The sequence below is a fragment of the Camellia sinensis genome, chromosome 14, assembly GCF_055761805.1.
Source record: "Camellia sinensis isolate YWXY chromosome 14, ASM5576180v1, whole genome shotgun sequence".
Lineage (NCBI taxonomy): Eukaryota > Viridiplantae > Streptophyta > Magnoliopsida > Ericales > Theaceae > Camellia > Camellia sinensis.
This window is the reverse complement of record NC_138974.1, coordinates 33,149,950-33,175,424: the sequence shown is the minus strand read 5'-3', so window position 1 is coordinate 33,175,424 and position 25,475 is coordinate 33,149,950.

The following is a 25,475-nucleotide window of genomic DNA, read 5'->3' as shown; positions in this document are numbered from 1 at the left end:
GAGAACTCTGTTTTGAAATCAATGAAATTGAAGGTTGTGGTACTGAAAATTTTCGCTTTGGTCCAAAAATGGTTTTGGTTGTAAAGAGATTAATTTGAACAAAGTCAACTTTTATTAAAACTTTTCAAAACCATTTTTGATATGGATCAGAACTGGACACGCCTAAGATCTGTCACTGAGATGCACAATCCTGGATCCTAGCAACTGGAAAGTTACCCCTAGTCTGAATAGTACCGCGACAGTGTGTGGCAACGGAAAGTTGCCCCTAGTCTGAATAGTACTGCACCGAAGATTGCGATAAATGCTGATGGATAAAGATGACTGAGATGGTCAAAATGGACAAAGTTGATCGGGGAAAAGTTTATGGCTGAACTTCAGGGTGAAGCTGCCTACGTATCCCAAAGGTGGGAATCAAGCCTTACGTAGTTCAGGCTTAGGTTCACTCGAGTATTTTCACTCTCCTTTTATGCTCTAACTTTTGCCAAAGCCGCCCTTTGCGGGTTTTCAACCTTGCGAGCTCAGTTTTTATGTTTTTCAATTTATTTATGCTCTAACTTTTGCCTAGGTCGCCCTTTCGGATTTTCGGCCTAGCAAGCCTCTCAGGGATAATATTTCTTCAACTTGTCCATGTTGATCGGTTGGGAAAATTCCAGGCTATCTAGGTCCATCAGAACCACAGCTCCACCTAACCAGATAGCTTTGATGATATAGGGACCAGTCCAATTAGGTCTGAACTTGCCCCTTGGGTCGTGGATGGGAGCTCGGTTGTCCTTGAGCACTAAATCTCCTTCCTTTAGATTCCTGGACTTAACTTTCTTGTTGAAAGCCTGGGCAATTCTGCACTGATAACCTTGAACATGGTACAGTGCTTTCAGTCTCCTCTCATCAAAGAGCATCAGTTCCTCAAACCTGCTCTGCTGCCAATCTGCTTCGGCTTTTTGACACTCAGCCAATACTCGTAATGACGGAACCTCAATCTCGATAGGTAGAACGGCCTCCATTCCATAAACCAATGAATACGGAGTCGCTCTGGTAGAAGTTCTAATTGAAGTCCTATAGCCCCACAGAGCAAATGGCAGCTTATCTGGCCAATCCCAGTAGGTTTCCACCAACTTCTGCAGTATGTGTTTGATATTCTTGTTGACGGCCTCGACTGCCCCGTTGGTTTGCGGCCGGTATGTGGATGACTTATGAAAAGCCACGTTGTATTTCTCCAACAAGTCAATCACTTCCTTCTTGAAGTGGGAACCGTTATCCGAAATGACCTCGTTTGGGACCCCGTAGCGATAGATGATGTTATTTCTGATAAACTTTGCAACGTGCGACGCCTTCAATACCGCATATGATTGGGCCTCGACCCACTTTGTGAAATAGTCTATCGCGACCAGGATGAACTCATGCCCATTCGACCCCTTTGGAGTGACAGCCCCGATCACATCAATTCCCCAAACTGAAAATGGCCATGGCGAAGTCATATTGTACAGCTTTGACAGCGGGATGTTCATGCGATTTGCATGAATTTGACACTTGTGACATCGCCGGACAAAACCGATACAATCCTTCTCCATGGTGGACCAGTAGTAACCCTGTCTGAGGATCTTCCGTGCTAGCATTACTTCGTTCATATGTGCACCGCACTCTCCTCCATGGATGGCTTCCATCAGGCGCTTCGATTCCTCGGCTTCGACACACAGCTTATGCATTCCCAGATGACCTCTCTTATACAGCTTACCCCCACAGATGATGAACTGAACGGCCATTCTTTTGATTGCCCATTTATCCTTGGCATATACCCCTGGTGGGTATGCTTCATTCTCCAAGAACTTCCAAATGTCATAATACCAGGGGTTTTCGTCCTGAACCTCATCTATAGCAGCAATCGACTCATAGGCTGGTGCAAATTTCTGGTCAATGATGACTGGACGCATCCGGATTTCAAATGGGATGTCTATCATGGAAGATAGAGTTGCTAAAGAATCTGCGAACCTGTTGTTCTCTCTTGGAAGATGAGCAAAGTTTAGCTTCTCGAACCTAGGAATTAACAAGTCTAAGGTCTGGTGATACATCATCATCTTTTCTTCTTTGACTTTCCAGTCTCCTTTTGCTTGAGACACAACAAGGTTCGAATCCCCGATGACATCTAACCGTCTTGCCCCTAGTTCCAGGGCTGCCTCTAGACTGGCAATGCATGCCTCATATTCTGCTTCGTTGTTCGAGACTTTGAACGAGAGTTTGAAGGCTAGGGGGATACGAGAATTGTTGGGTGCTATCAGCAACACTCCTATCCCATACCCGTATTGATTTGATGCTCCGTCAAAGTACATCGTCCAATATTCGTCGTCGATGTGCAAAATGGCTTCATCTGGGAATAAGTACTCAACTGCTTCACCTCCTTCCACTGGATGATCGGCTAAGAACTCTGCCACTGCTCTTCCCTTGACTGACTTGCGTGTTACATATTTCAATTCGAATTCGGAGAGCAACAGCAGCCAACGAGCTAGCCTACCCGTAAGTGCTGGTTTCTCGAAAAGATATTTGTTGGGATCGAGTCGTGAAACCAACATTACAGAGTGAGCTAACAGGTAGTGCCGCAGCTTCCTGGTAGCCCATACCAAAGCTAAGCAAGCTTTCTCTAATGGTGTGTAGTGAGTCTCATACTCTAGCATCTTCTTGCTCAGATAGTAGATGGCCCTCTCCACCTTATCCTCTGATTCTTATGCGAGCATGCACCCCATTGTGGTCTCAGTCACTGAGAGGTACAATATCAACGGTTTCCCCAGCTCTGGCGGTGACAACACGGGCGGGTTCTGCAAGTATTCTTTGATCTGTTCAAAAGCAGCTTGGCATCGGCCGTCCCATTGGAATTTCTTGCCTTTCTTCAGGAGACCAAAAAGTGGTTCACAAGTCAAGGTTAACTTTGAGATAAACCGTCTTATGAATTGCACTTTACCCAGAAAGCCTCACACCTCCTTTTCAGTCCTTGGTGGTGGCATTTCTAAGATGGCCTTGATTTTTGAAGGGTCGACCTCAATGCCCCTTTGTGTAATCAGAAATCCCAGCATTTTTCCCGCTATAACACCGAACGTACACTTCTGAGGATTCAACCGCAACCGGAATTCCCTGATCCTTTGAAAGAACTTTCGCAAGGCGGTGTAGTGGCCCTCTCTTTCTTTGGACTTGACAATCATGTCGTCTACATACACCTCAACCTCTTTGTGGATCATGTCGTGCAATATTGTGGTCGTGGCCCCTTAATAGGTAGCTCCGGCATTCTTCAACCCAAACGGCATTACCCTGTAGCAGTATGTCCCCAACGCGGTGGTGAAAGCAGTCTTTTCTCTGTCTTCTGGTGCCATTACTATCTGATTGTATCCTGAGAAGCCATCCATGAATGAGAGCAAAGCATGCCCTGCTGTGAAATCCACCAGCTCGTCGATATGCGGTAAGGGAAAGTCGTCCTTCGGACTAGCTCTGTTTAAATCCCTGAAATCCACGCACACCCGGATCTTGCCATCCTTCTTCGGCACTGGAACGATGTTGGCCAACCAAGTCGGGTATTCGGAAACCAGCAGGAAGCCTACGTCGATTTGCTTGGTGACCTCTTCCTTAATCTTGAGAGCCCAGTCGGGGCGGATCCTCCTGAGTTTCTGCTTAATAGGTCGAGCCTCGGGGTCAAGGGGGATCCGGTGCTGTACAATCTCAGGATCGATCCCAGGCATGTCTTCGTAGGACCACGCGAAAACATCTTTGAAATTTTTTAATAAAGCGACTAGGCGCTCGCGTTCCTCTGAAGACAACGTGGACCCGATCTGGACCAGCCGCGGGTCCTCCTCAGTACCAATATTCACGGTAACGATTTCATCAGTTAAGGGTTTGACAAATCTCTCCTGCTCCTGCTCAATTAAACGTTGCAAAACCGGAGGAATTTCTCCCTCGTTGTTTTCATCAAAAATTTGAAAGTCTGAATTTATGCAATAAATTAAGGGCACAGAAAAGTACTCGGAAACCACAGTTACTTGATTCTCATTAAGCTCATCCAAATCGTCTGAAATCTCGGTTACAACAGACTCAAATGAGAAAGAAAAAGACGACCTGGACATAACTGTGGCATCCGGGTTATCATCCCCAGGATTACCAGACTCAGACTCAGTCGAGCTGGAACCTGATTCCGACTCACAGGACTCGGTGGAATCAGATTTCGGCTCACTACCTGACCCGGTGCTGTTGGACAAAAATCCTTCCTCGTACTGCCAAGTGAGAGAGGGTGCGATAGATGCATCCAAAATAGTTGCTGGTAGGCCCGCAGCCGTTTCATCTCCGATCACGCATACCGAGAAGTTATCCCCCAAGCACTTATGGTCGATCAGAGGATCTGAGAGTAGACTCGCCAGCGCTACCCCCATTTCAAGTTCGGTGTCCTCAGACTGCACTTTCTTACTCTGTTCAATTTCAGCTGATGGGTCTGTCTGCTTTTTGGTAACGTCATCCCCGAGTAGTTGCAGGTCGAAGAAGATCTCGAAACCTGGCGCGCGCTTCTTCTCCGCGTTCAGCCACGGCTTTGGGAAGCCGCAAAACGGAAAGTCCTCCCCCTCCCGGACGAAGCGTCCGTTTAGGGTACCCTGAATGGGCCTATGCATCAATTCGAAAGGCTTCCCAGCCTGCTTTGCTCTGGCTCTTCCGGCCATTTCTTTACCCTTCCTTACCCAGTCCTCTTTGGTGGGCAGATAACCCAAGCCAAAGGTATGAGGGTTATGTGGCACTTCGGCCAATGCTGAGACGCCCTTCCGGCCGCTCCTTCCCAATCCTATCCCGGGGATGTGTTGTAACTTGTTCATGAGGTAGACAGATTGAGCACTGACGTACACTCCCTTATTCACAGCCATAATATTCTACACCACTCGAGCCTCGGCCAAAGTGAACCCTGATAAGAACACATCCTCAGTGCCGTGCTCAATTTCCAAGACTGGTGTGGATACTTCCGGCGGCGGATGGATTGATGAATTCCCGAAGACAATAGCCACCCCCTTCCCGTGAGGGTACTTCAGCATCTGATGCAAAGTGGAAGAGACTGCCTTGACCTGGTGCAACCACGGTCGCCCCAAAAGTAGGTTAAAGGTTGCGGGAACGTCCAAGACATGGAATTCAATGTTGTGTTGTCCTGGACCAACCTGAGTCCGAATTTTGACAGTCCCCATCACTTCCCTGCTAGTGTTATCATAGGCTCTGATCACCTGAGTAGTCGACACGAAGTCCGCGGGTTTCAACCCGATTGCATATGCTGTTCTGGCTGGGCAGACATTGATGGTGGACCCGGTATCAACAAGTACCGCCGGTATCCACTTGTCTCTACATTCCACAGAAACGTAGAGGGGTTTATTGTGATTTGTGCCCTCAGGCGGTAGTTCTTTGTCTGAAAAGGTTAATGCCGGGGAACCCCCTCCCGGAAAAACCAGCCCAACCAGCTGTTCTGGTGTAGTATCTATAGAGAGTTTGGCCCTGTCCATGGCAGATAAGACAGCCTGTCTGTGCACCCGCGACGCCATAAGCAGTCCCCAGATGGAGGTGTCTGCTTGCATCTTCTTTAGCTGTTTCAGTACAGTTTCCTCTTCGATCTGCTTCTCTTTTTGCCTCTCGGCTTCTTTGTCTTTCCCAGATGTCTCGGGTTGGTCTAGGTGTGGGGGCTTGAAGTACCGCCCACTTCTTGTCATGTGATCAACCTCATCGAGGTACCAGGTGTCATCCGGTTGATTGCTTCCCCAATCTTCGTCTGTGTGGGCAAGACATAAGTCATCGTCTTCCCACCACATTCTGTTGGCATTCAAAAGGCACCTGTCTGGCTCGGGCATGTTTGTACTCACAGCACTCTCAGCCTGCATGCTCGCAGCATCCTTCGTTCTTGTGCCCACAGCACTTTCGATCCCCTCATGAATTTTGGCTTTCCAGGTTCCCTCAGAACCCTGTTGTTCTACCTGGGTCAGTGCAGTTTGTTGCTCAACTTTCCCCGCATTCACAATGCTTCTGTCCTAAGCGAAATTCTTTGTACCGGCGCTCTCTGGCAATGTAACTTGACTTCTGGCCCTTTCGGCCACAGTTGATACTCTCGCCCCTGTCGGGCCCTGTTCTGGTTGGGATTCTTCCACTACATCTGGCTGATCATCTAGCCATCCAGTGGCCTCTGCCGATTCCTCATAATCAAACCAGTTGACTGCTGCGCCCCCTGATTCTTGGTCATCAAAAAACTGTAGGTTGGCAAAGTCCTTCTCCATAGCCGTCAAATTATTTGCCCCTTGCTCAAATCCATCCCCCTGGATCACACACAGCTCTTCCTTTTCTGGCAATTCTAAGCCCAGCCCAATCCGGCCTGTTGACAAGATGTACTCACTCGGATCATAGGCTTCCCCAGCAAAACTCTGTTTAATCCCAGACTCAACAATTTCGTCCTTTTCTGAAGTCTGCCTTGCCCCATCTTCGATGGTCACCACCGTCGGCTCTGGTTGGGTTGTGGAGATGTCCAACATACACAAACAGTCAGTGCAGTCGGGAAGGAGCACCTCCGGCTTAGGTAGATGGGTAGGAGTAATATAGATGCTAGGATCGTAAGACACGACCCCAGTCTGGATAAGATTGACTATTTTGGGAGGTAGAGCTTGGTTGTGTGTAGGGAGTGGATTGGTTGTGACGTTAGGTTTCTCTGGAGGTAGAATCACATTTTTGTCAATGAGGTCTTGAATCTCGTGACACAGCCTGAAACATTGGTCAGTATCATGACCGTGCTGCTGGTGATATGCACAGTACTTGGCTGGGTTGTGAGAGGGTGGAAGTGGATTTGGTAATGGCCTCAGCTCTAGGGGTTTTAGATGCCCCTTTCTGGTTAAGACCCCCAGAGCCTTGGACAAAGGCATGTACAGTGGGGTGAAGGTTCTTTGGCCTCTGGGTTGGTGTTTAGTGGTTTGGGTATTACTTCCGGATGCACCGGAGAAGGGTGTGGCTGCCATGGGTCTCGGGAGAGGAGGGGGAATAGTGGTGACCATGCTCACCTCTGAAGCTCTTGCAGTTGCAGTACCACTCGGGCCTGCATTATTGTTACGGTTGAAAATCCTCCTTGGTTGCTCCCTATCCTGGTCAATCAGACCTTGCTTCATCGCATCCTCGATTTGTACCCCCATCTCGTGTAAATCTGAGAAGGTGGGAAAGGGGAGTACAATTATCTTCTGCATCAATTTCGGTTGGAGATTGCGCACAATCATCCTGATTTGGTCTTTATCGGTGGGCCTCAAAGTCATCATCGATGCCTTCGCCCTCCATCGAGTTACAAAATCTGAGAAAGTCTCTTTGGGCTCCTGCCTCGTCGTTTCGAGGTCACGAGTTGTAATCTCAATCTGAGTGTTGTACGAGTACTGTGCGACAAAGGCCTCAGCCATTTCATCCCAGCTTCTTTTTACCTCATCCTCTAACTTTGCGTACCAGATGGCGGCCACACCTGACAGGGTTCGGCCGAACAGCGAAAGCTTTTGTGGTCGGGTTAGGCCCATTGGCCGCAGGATGTCTGAGAATAGCCGAAGATGGACCATGGGGTCCCCGGACCCGTCGAAGCGGTCAATTTGCGGCATGTTGAACCTATCGGGCAATGTCACGGCCACCTCGGTATATCCATCCTCGATATCCGGAATAGCCTTTACTCCTTGTGATTTCTTGAAGAGCTTCTCAAGCTTGCTTAGTTTCAGAGCGGTATGGTCTATTTCGAACTCGAAGGGAGAGTCCGGGTGGTTGGGTGTATGGGTCTTGGACAGTTGAGGCGGAAGCGGGGGCGGAGCTGGCCCCGTTGGAAGGTTCGTGTCCTCTTGCACGTTTTGGACATTTGGCACGGTGTTCTGGGTGTTTGGCAGAGCATTCTGGACAGTAGGTGCCTGCTCGGGTAATGAAGCCCCTGGCGGAGGAGGAACTTGATGTGAAGCAGATGCCGCATTCTGCTGTTGCAGTCTAGTGATTAGCTCGGCCTGCTGGGCCATGATCGCGGCCTGCTGTTTGGAGAACTCCGCTTGATGAGCGGCATCCTCCTGCATTTGGCGCATTAGGGCTTCCATTCCTGATGTATTTTGCTGATCCATCCGACTAACTGGTATGTCTATTTCTATAGCAACAATCGAGACCTCAGTCCTATTGTCCTCTGATGGAATAACCCACTGTTCTGGCAACCTTTGTTCTGACACACTACGCTTTCTTGGTCTTCTTCTGACAATGGGGGGTAGAGAATGGAACACTGGCTGTTCGTCAATTAGATCCTCAGATCGATTGAGTCGACGACCTCGTGTCCAAAGTGCTTGGGGAATATCTACTGGGTTGGAAGCAATTGTGCTAAAACTGCCCTAGTAAAAAGATAAATAAAGCAATAAGGAAACAAATAAACAGATAAACGGACAGCATAACAGCTTAAAGTAAATGCAGGAAACACAGCCGGGCATAACAACACACAGTCGATAAGCTGAATACACACTGTCCTCAATCACTGATTATTATCCCTGAATCACTGTCCTCGAAAACTGAATCTCTGATACCCGCAGATAACTGATTCTCAATCACTGACTGATGCTCGCAGGCCTGGTGCCCAAACTCATACACTGATACATGCATTCCCTGTAGAGACGCACTCTAAAGCACATAATAGATAAGTGAGAGCCAAAGCACCCCTATGTTGGGGTAGGGTTTCCCTGTCCTATTTTGTCAGGAGCTAGGGCTTTACTACACACGCAGCGGTTTCAAACAACCTATAAACGGGTAAGCAACCTGTCCTAGTTTGGAATGGTCACTATGGATCCGAATATGCACTAGGTCGAATGGTCCAAAAGGGTGCCTCGGTAAAACCGGGGTTTGTGTTCCCATACTGGCAGAGCCCACAACCGGTCAGCCTTATGGTCATGCCTTGACAAGACAAGCCTCCGGCAAACCGTTTAGGAATAGCATATGGCAAACACGGTGTCCTAGGCGCACCAATGCAAATGCAATGCAAAGAGACACATAAGCGTAGTCAAAACAAGATATCATGAGTTCGAGTCAAGTTCCCTAAATCCCCAGCAGAGTCGCCAGAAACTGTAGACGTCCCCGAACTCCCCGGGGAGGAACGAGTCCCCCGTTCCGTTCGATATTGGGCTCACTACAGTTCAGGACTCAAATGTCACGGTTCTTAATCTGAACCAAAGAGTCCAAATCCGGCAAATCGTTTTGAGAAAATAGATTTTTAGAAAAGAAGTGCCAAACATGGACTGCTTTGCCAGATACAGAGTCACCACCTAAATATTTTATTTTGGGGAAATTTAGGAAACCCTGACTCGTTGCCTAAGGCCACGTGTCCGTCATCACCAAAGTTGCCTCGGCTCGGGAACTTAGGTATGATTGGGGAAGGTCACTTCGTGAGCACCCCCGCTCGCCCGATCAAAGATCGGCCTCTACTAACCATGATATCTATTTTTGAAAACATTATGCGTTCTTATTCCGGTTATTAGCCTAGATTACTATGTGATGCGCACAGCATACAAGTATAGACTGGATCGCCTGAATTGAGACAAAACATTTCATGTTTGTTTGTTTGAAAATAGTTTGATGGTGCTACCCGCAAGTAGGCTAAGACGTGGATTTGCCACCCTCAGGTGGGCTTAGAAAACATGATTTTGCCACTATCTAGTGGGCTTAAAACACACACTTGATGAATTGTTCCAATTTAAATAACCCAACCTTCACCCACAGGCATTCAGGCAGTTATATCACATAAGCATATAGCCTCATGGTAAGCATGCTATTCATGGCAGTCACTCGCACACATGCAAGGATGCTAAAGCATAAAACTTACCGAGTACTCCAAGCCAAAACAGAAGCTAATTAGAAATCCATGCATGATCCTAAATATGCTGGAATGCCTAATGCAACACATGCAAAAATGCAACTATAGCAGACTCGGCTGTTCTAAACATGGCATATGTAATGCTACAGCTAACAAGTATTGAACTTGGAATTGAAAATACAATGTAGTTAGTATGATGTGCCGAGCCCGGTGCATGCAAAACAGATGAATGAATGCAAACATGCTATCATACTGTATGCTAATTGAAATATGCCCTAATCTAACCATCATAAGCTGGTAAATAAAAGGGAGAAAGACGTGGGGTTGGAAGACATACATCACACTCACGCACACTTATTACAGTTGTGCCCTCGCGCAGAGGGTCTGAAAGAATAATACAGTCCCGAATAAATATTACAGTCCAAATAATTACAAAATCCTAATTAAATTATAAATTTAACTAAGAAAGCTGTAAACTAGCATGCAAGCTAGGGACTGCCTCGACTCTGATGAATGATGTATGTTTGGGCTGCCTTGCGCGGAAATCCACTGGGATGCCCCAATTAGCCTATGTTTTGCAATTATTCTTGGAAAGCGCGCCAAGCTCCAGAAGGTTGCTAATTCTTGATTTACTGCAACAGAGAGCTGGAAAGGGGCATAGCAATGTATTTTCACATATGTATGCATGTCTCGATCCTCGTGCCACCAATCACGCATCTCGATGCATGATGGCCGAGGGGTCGAATTGCACAACTCAATATGAAATGAATGCACATATGGACACAACAAAACCTAAACTCCATCATGGATAATCCGGAGTGTCGGTGACTGAGAATTGAGACACGTTCCGTCACTCGGAGTATGAAATGTACCTCGTTTCCCGTGCTCGGGCTAACTCCTATCCTAAGCACGATGCAATATGCATGATATGCATGAAATGCAACTAAGATACAACCTAACATACACAATGCTATGAAATGGCATACACGATGCACGAGATAACATGGCATACACAATGCGCTAACATACAACCTAGCGTACGCAATGCTATGAAATGAAATGGCATACACAATGCATAATGGACTTACACCAACATGAGTGGACCTCAGCCACACTCACATAAGAGGCCATTAGATGAAAATGAGACAACTCGAGATGCGTGCACGCATGCACGCAAATCGAGGATCGACCCTAAGGCACGAAATGTCACCCTAACAAGACATGACAAAGCATGGAAAATGAAATACTAGCATGCAAATTTCAGGGGCAATAAGTGATGCAAAACAGCCCCGAAATATGGCAAAATGATACCCGATGCACGGAATGGTCCCGAAATGCAAGATTAAGCACATGAAATGACTTGTAGCTACATCAAGCATGCATTATTTGAACATGAAATGTAAAGACAGACTCAAGGAAGCCCCAAAAAAAGCATGTTTACAGTTTTATGTGAGGCCAAACAATGAACACAAATGGGGCTAAGCTAGCATGCAAAAATGGCCCCGAAAGAGAGGTAATGAAGCAAGTCACATCTGCTGGCCCCAAAAAGCTAAGGGCCCTTCAACAATGTTGAATAAGGGCCCAAAATATGACCTTTTACAGTTTATTACTGAGCCAAAACAGTGCACAAGCATGCTCAAAATACTATGCAAAACAAGGCCAAAAAGAGAGCTATAACTCAAAGTACAAAAAGGATGCCTCAAACAGTAAAATACCCTTGATCAAACATGAAGAGGGAGTCAAAATAAGGCTATTTTAAGTTCGGACTAGAGTCCAAAAACAGAATCACAAAAGGCTAATAAATCATGCAAAAATGGAGCCAAAAAAGGGATATAAAGGCAAGTGGAAGATAGAAGCCTCAAACAGTGATGAGCCCTTCAACAACATTAAAGAATGGCTCAAAATAAGCCACTTTACAGTTTATGACATGCCTCAAAACAATTTATACATAGGCCAAAAATACTACACAAGAAAATGGCATACAAGAGAGGTAATGAAGCAAGTGCAACAAGGAGGCCTCAAACAATGAGAGGCCCTTAAACAAACATGAAAAATAGCTCAAAATAAGCCTAGTTCCAGTTAGGGTCAGAGCCCAAAACAGCAAGCAAGTGTGGCTAATGTATTGAACAAAATAAAGCACAAAAAAGGATAATAGGGACTCACCCTTGAAGACTAGTCTTTGACACCCTCTTGGACCAAGATACAACACTCCTAGGCTCTGAAGAACAACCTCCAGCTGCTGGAATGGTGGATGGAAGGGTGGGGCTATGGGTTGGTGAAGAAATGAGTGTAGGACTTGAGGGTTTGGAGCTTGGCAGTATAGAGAGAGAGAGAGATTGAATGCAAGAGGTTTGGAGGAAATTTTGTAACCCTAAGAACAGAGCTAGAGCTGTTGTTATATAGACAAAAGAGGGGGGGAAAAGGGGGGGAAAATGGAGGGAAAACAATCTAAGTGTCCCCCCAAAATGCAGCCCCCCGGATACAGAATCTGGGGGGAAAAAGAGGGTGTATCTGCACTGTACTTGATGCAAGGATTTTGGCCGGCCAGTTATTGAAACTGCAGGTGGCCGGCTGGCTTTCCCCATGGCCAGCCGGCCAAGGGTCAAAACGGTCAATGAGAATTAATGGAAGGCCACCACAGAAAGAGGGCCTCCCATGTGTGCACAACACAACCCTGTGGTAAAAAACTGGAGAAAGTGAACCAGGAGAGAGAACAACCCACTTTTCAAAGGGGTTTAAAAGGTTCAAAAGCAATTACTGGCTGGCCACCAAATATTGGTGGCCTCCCAGATGTGTACATCACAAATATGGGGTTTAGGGTGCAAGAAAATGGCCCAAGGGTGGTCAACATTGGCTTTGAAGTGAGAAAAATCGGACGACGGAGGGCGATGAAGGGATAAAGTTGGTTGACAGAACAATTACTGGCCTCCCATCCTTCTATGACCTTCCTAGCAATGAAACAAAGGTCCCTGCCAAAAATGAACCAAAACCGATGCAAAATGGAGGTTCGGGGGCCGCAACGCGCAGTCCGGGGCCCCGAAAACTGGCTGTTAGGCACCGGGAGTGGTGTTCGACCACGAAGTCGGTCTCTCGGACCGCAGTGTCCCTCAAAAAGGAGCAAATAAGATGTATGCCAAAAACCGGGGCAAACGGAGGTGGTTAAGCGGTCTTGAACCGAGGCACACGGCCAACGGCTCCGAAAAACTGGGAACCGGGCTCCAAACGGGCAAAATGGCCTACGACCACGAAACGTAGCCTACGGCCACTGAGAGATGATCTACGAGACCTCTCCCTCCCTTTGGGAAGAGAAAACAGAGAAAACAGAGCCTGGTTCGCAAACCGAGGCAAAGCACAAAAGAGTCCGAAAGTCCGGAGGCAAGGTTCGCAGTCGAGACTCTGAAACCTCTGAACGAGCACGATATGCAATATCACCGAGCGCTCAACTGGTGACGTCTGAGTCTCAATGTCGGTCAAAAATGGGGTGTCTACAGGGGGTCATGGCCGGCCAGTTTTTGGGGGTTCAGGTGGTCGGCCGACCAAGGGTCAAAAGGGCCAATGACAATTGCTGGTCGGCCACCTCATATTGGTGGTCTCCCATGTCTGCACAACACAACTATGTGGTTGAAACCTAGAAAAAGTGAACCAAGAGAGAGAAAAGACCATTTTTTAGAGGGGGTCAAAAGGGTCAGGAACAATTACTGGTCGGCCACCAAATATTGGTGGCCTCCCAGGTGTGTACATCACAAATATGGGGTCTAGGGTTCAAGAAAGTGGCCCCGGGGTGGTCAACATTGGCTTTCAAGTGAGGAAAACGGGCTTCGGAGAGCGATGAAGAAATAAAACTGGTTTTTTGGAGCAATTGCTGGCCTCTCACCCTCCTCAAGCTTCCTAACTATGAAAATAAGGTCTCCACCAAAAATGAACCAAAACGGATGCAAAACGGAGGTTCGGGGACCGAAACGCGCGGCCCGAGGCCCCGAAAATGGGCTGTTAAGCACCGGAGGTGGCGTTTGACCACGAAGTTGGTCTCTCAGGCCACAATGTTCCTTAAAAGGGAGGAAATAAGGTGTATACCAAAAATCGGAGCAAACGGAGATGGTTAGGCGGTCCCGAACCGAGGCACACGGCCGTCGACTCCGAAAAATCGGAAACCGGGCTCCAAACGGGAAAAATGGCCTACGACCACGAAATGTAGCCTACGGCCACTGAGAGATGATGTACGAGACCTCTCCCTCCCTTCGGGAAGAGCAAACAGATAAAACAGAGCCTGGTTCGCAAACCGAGGCAAGGCACGAAAGAGTCCGGAAGTCCGGAGGCAAGGCTCGCAGCCGAGACTCTGAAACTTCTGAACGAGCACTATATGCAATATCACCGAGCGCTCAACTGGTGACGTCTGAGTCTTAAGGTCGGTCAAAAATGGGGTGTCTACAGTTGCCCCTCTTTGACAGAACTCGGAAGTCATAAGTGACGGGAGTGAATGTCAAAGCCCAGAGACGACCCATTTTTGACAAGGCCGAAGACTTAGACAAACAGGCGTGATAAACAGATATGTGCCCGCAGGCATGCCTGCAGGCAAGGGCAAAATGCAACCGACGATGCAAAAAGCCGAAGGTATCTCAATGATTATGCAAATGCAGCAAGTTGTAATGAAGCACATATTCACAATAGATGCAACAGTTTTAAGCAAGAATGCGAAGCAACAACTACATTTCATGCAGTTAAGAATGCGGAGAATTATTCAATTCTCGCCACGTCTCACACGGAGAAGATACAATACCTGCGCGGTTCATCTGGTCGCGCCAGCCTCAAATGAACCGCACATACAATATCGTGCCCTGAAAAAAGAGAAAGTCGACAAGCACAACATAATTAGCAACACCTGTAAAATGTGCACAATAGTATGAGTGGTGTGCATGAGAATGCAAGTGACGTGTGTAACAATGCAGAGCAAGTGCAAACTAGAATGCATGTTTGTCATGAAAAGACAAGCGAAGAAATGCAAGTTTTTGATGAGGGCAACTCAATCGCGACCTCCGGTTTACTTCCCGGAGGGGTCGCAACGTGTTCAAAAAAAAGATACGTCTCACTTTTGACGGGCAATGATGACAGATGCACTGAAAGTTGGAGTTGAAGTTCCGGTAGGGCGATTTCGCGACAGAAAGTGCACTTCTCTTGTACTTTTTCAGGTCCCGGGGACTCCAATCCTTCCCAAAATTTGCAGAGAGCTTGGTGGGCACTTGGGGAACACCACTGACTAGGTCTTGTCCCAGGGAGAGGCCACCGACCAGCTTTTTGCAAAGGGGGTGGTCGCCCTGCCACAAAAGGTGGTCGGCCGACCACTTAGCCCAAATCCAGGGCAGTTTAGTCTTTTTGCTCCTATTTCTTTAAATACACTCGGCCAAACACCTTTTCCTTACAACTCCAACTCCAAAATCAGTCCCTCTCCCTTCCTAGAGCATTCTTCCTCTCAGATATGCGCTCTATACGCGTTTTCCAACGTTCCACGCAAGTTGTTTTCGCGAAATCTTTCAGTTTTCATCACTTCAGACCGATTAAATTTTGATTTCGGTGCTTCTTTTCTCATTTTCACCACTTGAGGTAAGTTTGTCTCAACATTTGGAGGATTTCCTCGGGGGTTGACTTTTGTTGACTTTTTCATTTCCCGAGAATTGACTTTTGTTGACTTTTTTTCAATTTTGGCTCATTTTGCTCCTTTTTTGCAGATTTCCTGAAATGGCAGGTCACTTTCCCCACGGCGGAGGTTCTCCAGGCGCCGGAGGCAAGCCTGACATCATGTCTTTGCATCCGAGGGTTCGCCCCTTTATCCCCGAAAGGTACGATCCTTCGCCTCATGTCCTCCCTCGGGCTATTTTTTATCACTTCACTGATTTCGATGATCGAGCGCCTGGGGATCTGCTTTTGCGAGAGCCAGAGTCTCACCTCTCTCATGAGGAACGAGAGGTATTTATCTCGCCCTTTTTTACATTTCTGCAATGTATTCCGCATTTTTGTATGTTTCATGCCTTTTGCTATGCATATCTGCTCCCTTTAACACGTAGCTTGTTCTGACACTTAGCCCATGATAGAGTATTCTGTTTGCGTTTTGTATGCTTGAATTTCTGATCACGTAGCCCATAACCTGATGGTGAACACACAGCACACATATATGTTGACAGTTGAACACACAGCCCAAACTCTGAATTTCTGAACACGCAGCCCAAGTTGAGGTGAACACACAGCACACACTAGTTTTGAGAGTAGAACACATAGCCCAAACTCTGAATTTCTGAGCACGCAGCCCATTGTTGAGGTGAACACACAGCACACACTAGTTTTGAGAGTAGAACACACAGCCCAAACTCTGAATTTCTGAACACGCAGCCCAAGTTGATGTGAACACACAGCACACACTTATTGAGAGTAGAACACACAGCCCCAACTCTGAATTTTTGAACACGCAGCCCATTGTTGAGGTGAACACACAACCCACACTTGTTGAGAGTAGAACACACAACCCCAACTCTGAATTTCTGAACACCCAGCCCATTGTTGAGGTGAACACACAGCCCACACTTGTAGAGAGTAGAACACACAGCCCCAAACATTTGAATTCTGATTTGATCCTGCATATAGCTTATACATTTCATTTGCACGCAGCTTGTATATCTCATTTGCACGCAGCTTGTTTATTTCATTTGCGCGCAGCTTGTTTATTTTATTCTAAAACTGAATATATGTATTCACCGTGAATGCAGGTGTCCTCCCGTGTTACACGAGGATACGGCTCCATCGTTGCGAGAGAGTGGTACGCGGAGCTCCCAGAGGCCGTCCGCGATTGGGTTGACCTAGCAGGATTCGGCCCCTTTTGTGCCGGGATATCTCGTTATCCAGCTAGCAGGACGTTGATGGGCGCCCTGGTGGAGAGGTGGTGGGGCACCACCAACTCTTTTCATTTCTCATCCGTCGGGGATATGACCATGACCCCGTTTGACTTTGCCGTATTGACTGGCCTTGACGTGGGAGGTTGGGCGATCCCATATGACGAGGACATGGGCCAGTGGGAGGCTGCTTGGATCTTCTTACTGGGAGCTCGTCCACCGGTCGACCGATCCTCGGGCCGAGTCTGATACACTTGGTTTTTTTCCCATTTTAGGCATACTGAGCTTGAGACTCTGGAGGAGATTACACAGTACGCCCGTGGGTTTCTAATGTTTCTCTTCGGGACTACTCTGTTCTCCGACAGGGGGAACACCGTTGGGCTATATCTGCTGGGTGCCCTGGCAGACCTCACACAGGTTAGTCGGTATGATTGGGGTGGCGCCAGCTTGGCTACCCTTTATTGCTATACGAGCGCGACCTCCCGCGGACAGGGCAACACAGTCGGCGGCTACTGGAGAGCCTGGGAGGTACCTTCTGCCCTCTTGATTTTACATTTCTGCTTTTCAATGTATGTATATTGCACACACAGCACACTTTATACTCTATCATGACTTCTTGCACTCAGCATTCTGTACTCTGATGGCTTTTGCCCCATTTTTCGCAGTTATGGGTTTTTGCATATTTTCCCGTACTAGCGCCAGAGCTGGAGGTGGAGGCGCCCCTTGTGACCCCTTACTCTCTTGTTTTCGAGGGCCAGTACCGGCCGCGGCCCCGGGAGACTCTTCTCTTCCTACGGCAGTACTTCGACACGGTACGGCCGTCAGAGGTAATCCATAACTCCCAATTCCAAATGTTTTTATCTCTAGTTTATTCTGTACATCTATGGTTTCTGATCAGCCTATGCCTTGGTTACCCGCAGATTACCTGGCAGCCCTGGTTGCCCTTGGGTGGGGACCTTCGATTTCAGTTTGCCGGAGGATGGGGCTCTTCCCGATATAGGATCTTGTTCGAGGGGCTGGTTGGTAGGGCCTGGTTCCTGGGGGAATGCTTCATTCGTCAGACTATGGGCTTTCCTGAGCCGAATGTTCCCTCAGCACCTCCGGATGGTATGCGGCTTGCTGATAGGCTTACTCCCCAGGGTGTCATTGACCCTAGGCTAGGCACTGATGCACTGCTGTATCTAGAGGACGGGGAGTACGCGACTTACCGTCACACCTACTTGATGCCTCCGTTGACAGGTGTCCGTGCTCCATCGAGGAGGTCCACCGATACGCCGTCTTTGAGTCGAGCCCGGGCTGCAGGTGCCCCTTCTACTAGCAGGGCCGGTAGATCGAGAGGTAGAGCTGGACTGGTCCCCCCGATTCCTCCGACTTATCATCACGCCGAATGGCCAGACATGCCGACCGAGTTGACAGGATGGCGATATGGGACCTCCTACATGATTTCGATAGAGCCTCTCATGCCTGATCATCGATATGTCATTGATCCCGACTCACCGCCGGTATGCCCCACTATTTTTCGTCTATCATTCAAACACTTAGACATTCCTTTATTCACTGATGATTATGAGCTTGTATCTGTAGCCACCCAGAGAGTACATGGAGGGGGTGATCGGATTGGTGGCCTCACTTGAGGGCATGGTCTTGCGGAGAGAGGCGCAGCTGTCCGTCATGGGTTTTCAGGTACTCTTTAGTTTTCCCACATTTATCGTACTTCTGACGACATGTTGACCTTGAACATTTTACTGCTTTGATTGATTGTATGTGTAGAGCACATCTGACACATCACATTCATATACTGTATCTGCATGCACCCTCATTTCATGTAGTTTGCTTGCATCTGTATCTGATGCACACATTTTGAGCTGATGTATTCAAATTGCACTTTTTATTTTTAGATGCCTCCAGTATATCCGCCACAAACTAGGCCATCTCGACCTTTTCGGGGGGCCGGGCCATCTCGGCCTTCTCGCGGGGCCGGGAGAGGGGAGTCGTCCCGCAGACGCAGAGCACACATCGTAGAGGAGGAGCCCGATGAGGATGAGGAGGAGGAGGAGGCTACAGATCGTCAGTCAGAGACCTCTGCTGACAGGGAGGAGGGTTCCGACCCTGGTTCCGGGAGTGGAGAGGAGGCAGAGGAGGATCCTGAGGATGACAGCTCCGACTCAGATAGTGCCGCTGGTGCAGAGCCTGTTCCGCAGAAGAGGACGAAGAGGGCCTCTTATTCCTACTCTTGAGAGCATTGGTGCAGCTGTTTCCTGCTTTATTTATCTCTTTTTACTAGTAGTTGTAGCACATTGTACATTATTAGGTAGTTTCATTTTCTGTAAAACTTGTACCTTTGCTGTAAAATGTTGTAACAAAGGAAGCATGATGGAATGAAACAGCCTTTTTTGAAAAGGTGTTGTATTTTATGTTCTCAGCATCGCATCGCATCATTTTGTAAGTAAAAAGATTGAACGGTAAATGTGCATTGTGTATGTGCCAAGTCAGGTAGCGAACCGACACGACAAACTAAACAACCTAATCTTACTGAGAAATAACAAAAACCTCAGCAAGTTTACAACTCGATAAGTAAAACACAACAAAATTGATAAACAAAGAGTAACAACTCAAAGGCACATGACTCGGCGACTCGATTAAACAAGACTCGGTAAACAAAACAGCTTGACCAACAAATCAACAACTCGATAAGCAAAACAACAACTCGATAAGCAAAACAACAACTCTATAAACAAAACAACAACTCTATAAACAAAGTGTATTTCGGACGATCTGGGCGGCAGGATTCATTCAAAACTGAGGAAAACTCGCGCTTTCAATACTCCCAGTACATGGAAACGCTAGGGACTTTCTTCCAAAAGGGTAGAACAGGACCAAATACATAGATTGCAATATGGCCGGCCACTTTTGGGAGCTGGCCGACCAGCTTTTGCATTTGAGAGAAGGAGAGGTGGCCGGCCTACCAGAAAAGGTGGCCGGCCGGCCATTTTGCTCAGGCACCACCAGTTTTTCGACACGTGTCCCTCCAAACAGTGCTTTATCCCCTTTAAAAGCCCCAGCTCCGTGGCTCATTCATTTCATCTCAATTTTGCACCAGAGTGGAAGCGTTTCTCGTCGAAAGTCTCACAGCTTGGATTGCTTCTCTAGACAGTTCGGAAAAGTTGAACTTCCGGGGTTTTGGCTTAAATGCACTATTCACACTGAGCCGTACTCCGCTACACCTTCCCTTCCTTCATGTCGTGGCAAGGTTTTGGAACCCGGTAACTCATGTCTTTAGCTTCGGCGGGCAAGAGGTATGTCCAACTTTCGAAGATTTTCAAGCTTTGATGGAATCCGAAAGTTGCGAAGGGATCTTTCCTCAGTTTCGCTTTGGCCACGCCCAAGCTTTAGGGCGGATGTGTAGACTCACCACGCATGATGCTTGGTCTCTGATCTATAATGGGGAACTGGACATCCTCGGATTGATTTATCACTTTTTGGATGCCAGTGATCGTGGCGACCATCATTGGCAAGGTTTCTGACAACATGCCCTTTGCTTGTGTATGCTATCTCATTTTCTGCTTGTGTCGGGCTTTGGTGGATCTAGCATTCGCCTGATTGAAGTTGCTCAAGGCTTGAAGGATGGAAAGAGTTGTATTGCGATGACACTGGCTAAGACGCTGATGGGCTTGGATGCTTTCCATCGCCGGGAGACGACCAGATTTGCAGGGAGTCCATTACTGCTGCAGGTAATGTTTCCCACCCAATCTCACATATGTAATGCTCACATCACTCAGCCCTCAAGCTCGGTTTTTCTCACAAAACCCTTGTCTTACTTTTCTCTCATCGCGCATATCTCTATTCTATATTCTCTCATTTTCCATCCCTCCCCAGGTATGGTTGATGGATAAATTGCAAGTTGTGGACTCTTGCCCAGCCTACTCAGCTCGCGGCTACTTCTTTCGACAACGCCTAGTTGATGCCCTTGATGAAGGATGGTGGTTCAACTGGATGTGCAATTTGTCTGCAGATCGCATCGCCTGGCGCTGCCCCTGGCTCAATCTCCCGGCAATGAGCTATAGTATGTCCCGGCAGACCGGGATCCAGTTGGTTGGTCTGACTCACTGTGTATTCTACTTTCCGTTCCGGTTCCAACGCCAGTTTGGTCATGATCAGACTTGCCCGCCGGAGGAGATAGAGTATCCGGCTGCCTTCCCAGTTCGAGGTGCACAGCTTGCCCGATATGCCACAGCATGGAGGACGAGAGAACTCCTGGCCCCCGCTCCCACTTTCAGTTGCACTTTGTCTGACGGGTGCTTGGATTGGCTCAATGAAGAGGCACAGATCAGGCCCAGCTTGGCATCAGAGGCTTCGACCAGCTCTGGGAGGGGGCGCAGGGACACCTGACTTGACTATGCCCCGGACTCATTGCTTTATTAGTGCTTTCAAGTTTTCTTTATGAATATAATAAAAAGCAACTTCGATTGTATGCAAGAGCAGGAGAACTCTGTATTGAAATCAATGAAATTGAAGGTTGTGGTACTGAAAATTTTCCGTTTTGGTCCAAAAATGGTCTTAGTTGTAGAAAGATTAATTTGAACAAAGTCAACTTTTATTAAAACTTTTCAAAACCATTTTCGATATGGATCAGAACTGGACACGCCTGAGATCTGTCACTGAGATGCACAACCTCGGATCCCTGCAACTGGAAAGTTGCCCCTAGTCTGAAGAGTACCGCGGCACTGCATGGCAACGGAAAGTTGCCCCTAGTCTGAATAGCACTGCACCGGAGATTCCAATGGAAGCCCTCAAATGCTGATAGACAAAGATGACTGAGATGATCAAATGGACAGGGTTGATCGGGGAAAAGTTTATGGCTGAACTTCAGGATGAAGTTGCCTACGTATCCCGAAGATGGGAATCAAGCCTTACGTAGTTCAGGCCTAGGTTCACTCGATTATTTTCACTCTCCTTTTACGCTCTAACTTTTGCCAAGGCCGCCCTTTGTGGGTTTTCAACCTTGCGAGCTTAGTTTTTATGTTTTCTAATTTTTTTTATGCTCTAACTTTTGCCTAGGTCGCCCTTTGCGGGTTTTCGGCCTAGCGAGCCTCTCAGGGGTAATATTTCTTCAACTTGTCCATGTTGATCGGTTGTGAAAACTCTAGGCCATCTAGATCCATTAGAACCACAGCTCCACCTGACCAGATAGCCTTAATGATGTAGAGACCAGTCCAATTGGGTCTAAACTTGCCCCTTGGGTCGTGGATGGGAGCTCGGTTGTCCTTGAGCACCAAATCTCCTTCCTTTAGATTTCTGGACTTAACTTTCTTGTTGAAAGCCCGGGCAATTCTGCGCTGATAGCCTTGAACATGGTACAGTGCTTTCAATCTTCTCTCATCAAAGAGCATGAATTCCTCAAACCTGCTCTGCTGCCAATCTGCTTCGGCTATCTGATACTCAGCCAATACTCGTAATGACGGAACTTCAATCTCGATAGGTAGAATGGCCTCCATCCCATAAACCAATGAATACGGAGTTGCTTCGGTAGAAGTTCTAATTGAAGTCCTGTAGCCCCACAGAGCAAATGGCAGCTTATCTGGCCAATCCCGGTAGGTTTCCACCATCTTCTGCAGTATGTGTTTGATATTCTTGTTGGCGGCCTCGACCGCTCCGTTGGTTTGCGGCCGGTATGTGGACGACTTATGAAAAGCCACATTGTATTTCTCAACAAGTCAATCACTTCCTTTTTAAAGTGGGAACCATTATCTAAAATGACCTCGTTTGGGACCCCGTAGCGGCAGATGATGTTGTTTCTGATAAATTTTGCAACGTGCGACGCTTTCAACACCGTATAAGACTGGGCCTCAACCCACTTTGTGAAATAATCTATCGTGACCACGATGAACTCATGCCCATTCGACCCCTTCGGAGTGACAGCCCCGATCACGTCAATTCCCCAAACTGAAAATGGCCATGGCGAAGTCATGTTGTATAGCTTCGACGGCGGGATGTTCATGCGGTTTGCATGAATCTGACACTTGTGGCATCGCTGGACAAAACCGATACAATCCTCCTCCATGGTGGACCAGTAGTAACCCTGTCTGAGGATCTTCTGTGCTAGCATTACTCCGTTCATATGTGCACCGCATTCTCCTCCATGGATGGCCTCCATCAGGCGCTTCAATTCCTCAGCTTCAACACACAGCTTATGCATTCCCAGATGACCTCTCTTATACAGCTTCCCCCCACAGATGATGAACTGAACGACCATTCTTCTGATTGCCCTTTTATCCTTGGCATTTACCCCTAGCGGATATGCTTCCTTCTCCAAGAAGTTCCAAATGTCGTAATACCAGGGGCTTTCGTCCTGAACCTCATCTATAGCAACAATCGACTCATAGGCTGGCGCAAATTTATGGTCAATGATGACTGGACGCATCCGAACTCCAAACGGGATGTCTATCATGGAAGATAGAGTTGCTAAAGAATCTGCGAACCTGTTGTTCTCTCTTGGAAGATGAGCAAAATTTAGCTTTTCAAACCGAGGAATTAACAAGTCCAAGGTCTGGTGATACATCATCATCTTTTCTTCTTTGACTTTCCAGTCTCCTTTTGCTTGAGACACAACAAGGTTTGAATCCCCGATGACGTCCAACCGTCTTGCTCCTAGTTCCAGGGCTGCTTCAAGGCCGGCAATGCATGCCTCATATTTTGCATCGTTGTTCGAGACTTTGAACCGGAGTTTGAAGGCTAGAGGGATACGGGAATTGTCGGGTGCTATTAGCAACACTCATATCCCATACCCGTACTGATTTGACGCTCCGTCAAAGTACATCGTCCAATACTCGTCGTCGATGTGCAAAATGGCTTTATCTGGGAATAAGTATTCAACTGCTTCACCTCCTTCCACTAGATGATCGGCTAAAAACTCTGCTACTGCTCTTCCCTTGACTGACTTGCGTGTTACATATTTCAGGTCGAATTCGGAGAGCAACAACAACCAACGAGCTAGCCTACCCGTAAGTGCCGGTTTCTCGAAAAGATATTTGATGGGATCGAGTCGTGAAACTAACATTACGGAGTGAGCTAACAGGTAGTGCCGCAGCTTCCTAGTAGCCCATACCAAAGCTAAGCAAGCCTTCTCCAACGGTGTATAGTGAGTCTCATACTCTAGCATCTTCTTGCTCAGATAGTAGATGGCTCTCTCCACTTTGTCCTTTGATTCTTGTGCAAGCATACAGCCCATTGTGGTCTCGGTCACTGAAAGGTATAATATCAACGGTTTCCCCGGCTCTGGCGGTGACAACACAGGCGGGTTTTGTAAATACTCCTTGATCTGTTTGAAAGCAGCTTGGCACCGGCCGTCCCATTGGAATTTCTTGCCTTTCTTTAGGAGACCAAAAAGTGATTCACAAGTCAAGGTTAATTTTGAGATAAACCGTCTTATGAATTGCACTTTACCCAGAAAGCCTCGCACCTCATTTTCAGTCCTTGGTGGTGGCATTTCTAAGATGGCCTTGATTTTTGAAGGGTCGACCTCGATGCCCCTTTGTGTAATCAGAAATCCCAGCATTTTTCCCGCTGTAACACCGAACGTACACTTCTGAGGATTTAGCCGTAATCGAAATTCTTTGATCCTTCGAAAGAACTTTTGCAAGGCGGTGTAGTGGCCCTTTCTTTCTTTGGACTTGACAATCATGTCGTCCACATACACTTCGACCTCTTTGTGGATCATATCATGCAATATTGTAGTCGCGGCCCGTTGATATGTAGCTCCAGCATTCTTTAACCCAAACGGCATCACTCTGTAGCAGTAAGTCCCCCACGGGGTGGTGAAAGCAGTCTCTTCTCTGTCTTCTGGTGCCATCACTATCTGATTATAACTTGAGAAGCCATCCATGAATGAAAGCAAAGCATGCCCTGCTGTGAAATCCACTACTCATCAATATGCGGCAAGGGAAAGTCGTCCTTCGGACTAGCTCTGTTCAAATCCCTGAAATCCATGCATACTCGGATCCTGCCATCCTTCTTCGGCACTGGGACGATGTTGGCCAACCAAGTCGGGTATTCGGATATCAGCAGGAAGCCCGCGTCGATTTGCTTGGTGACCTCTTTCTTAATCTTGAGAGCCTAGTCGAGACGGATCCTCCTAAGTTTCTGCTTGACGGGTCAGGCCTTGGGGTCAAGAGGGATCCGGTGCTGTACAATCTCAGGATCGATTCCAGGCATGTCTTCGTAGGACCACACGAAAACATCGTTGAAATCTTTTAATAAAGCGACTAAGCGCTCGCGTTCCTCTGAAGACAACGCGGACCCGATCTGGACCAGCCGCGGGTCCTCCTCAGTACCAATATTCATTGTAGTGATTTCATCAACCAGGGGTTTAACAAATCTTTCTTGCTCTTGTTCAATTAAGCGTTGCAAAACCGGAGGAACTTCGTCCTCGTCGTTTTCATCAAAATTTTGAAAGTCTGAATTAATGCAATAAATCAAGGGCATAGAAAAGTACTCAGAAATCACAACTATTTGATTCTCATTAAGCACATCCAAATCGTCTGATTCCTCGGTTACAACAGACTCAAAAGAGAAAGAAAAAGACGACCTAGACAAGACTGTGGCATCTGGGTTATCATCCCCAGGATTACCAAACTCAGACTCAGTCGAGTTGGAACCTGATTCCGACTCACAAGATTCGGTGGAATCAGATTCCGACTCACTACCTGACTCGGTACTGCTGGACAAAAATCCCTCTTCATACTACCAAATGAGAGAGGGTGCGA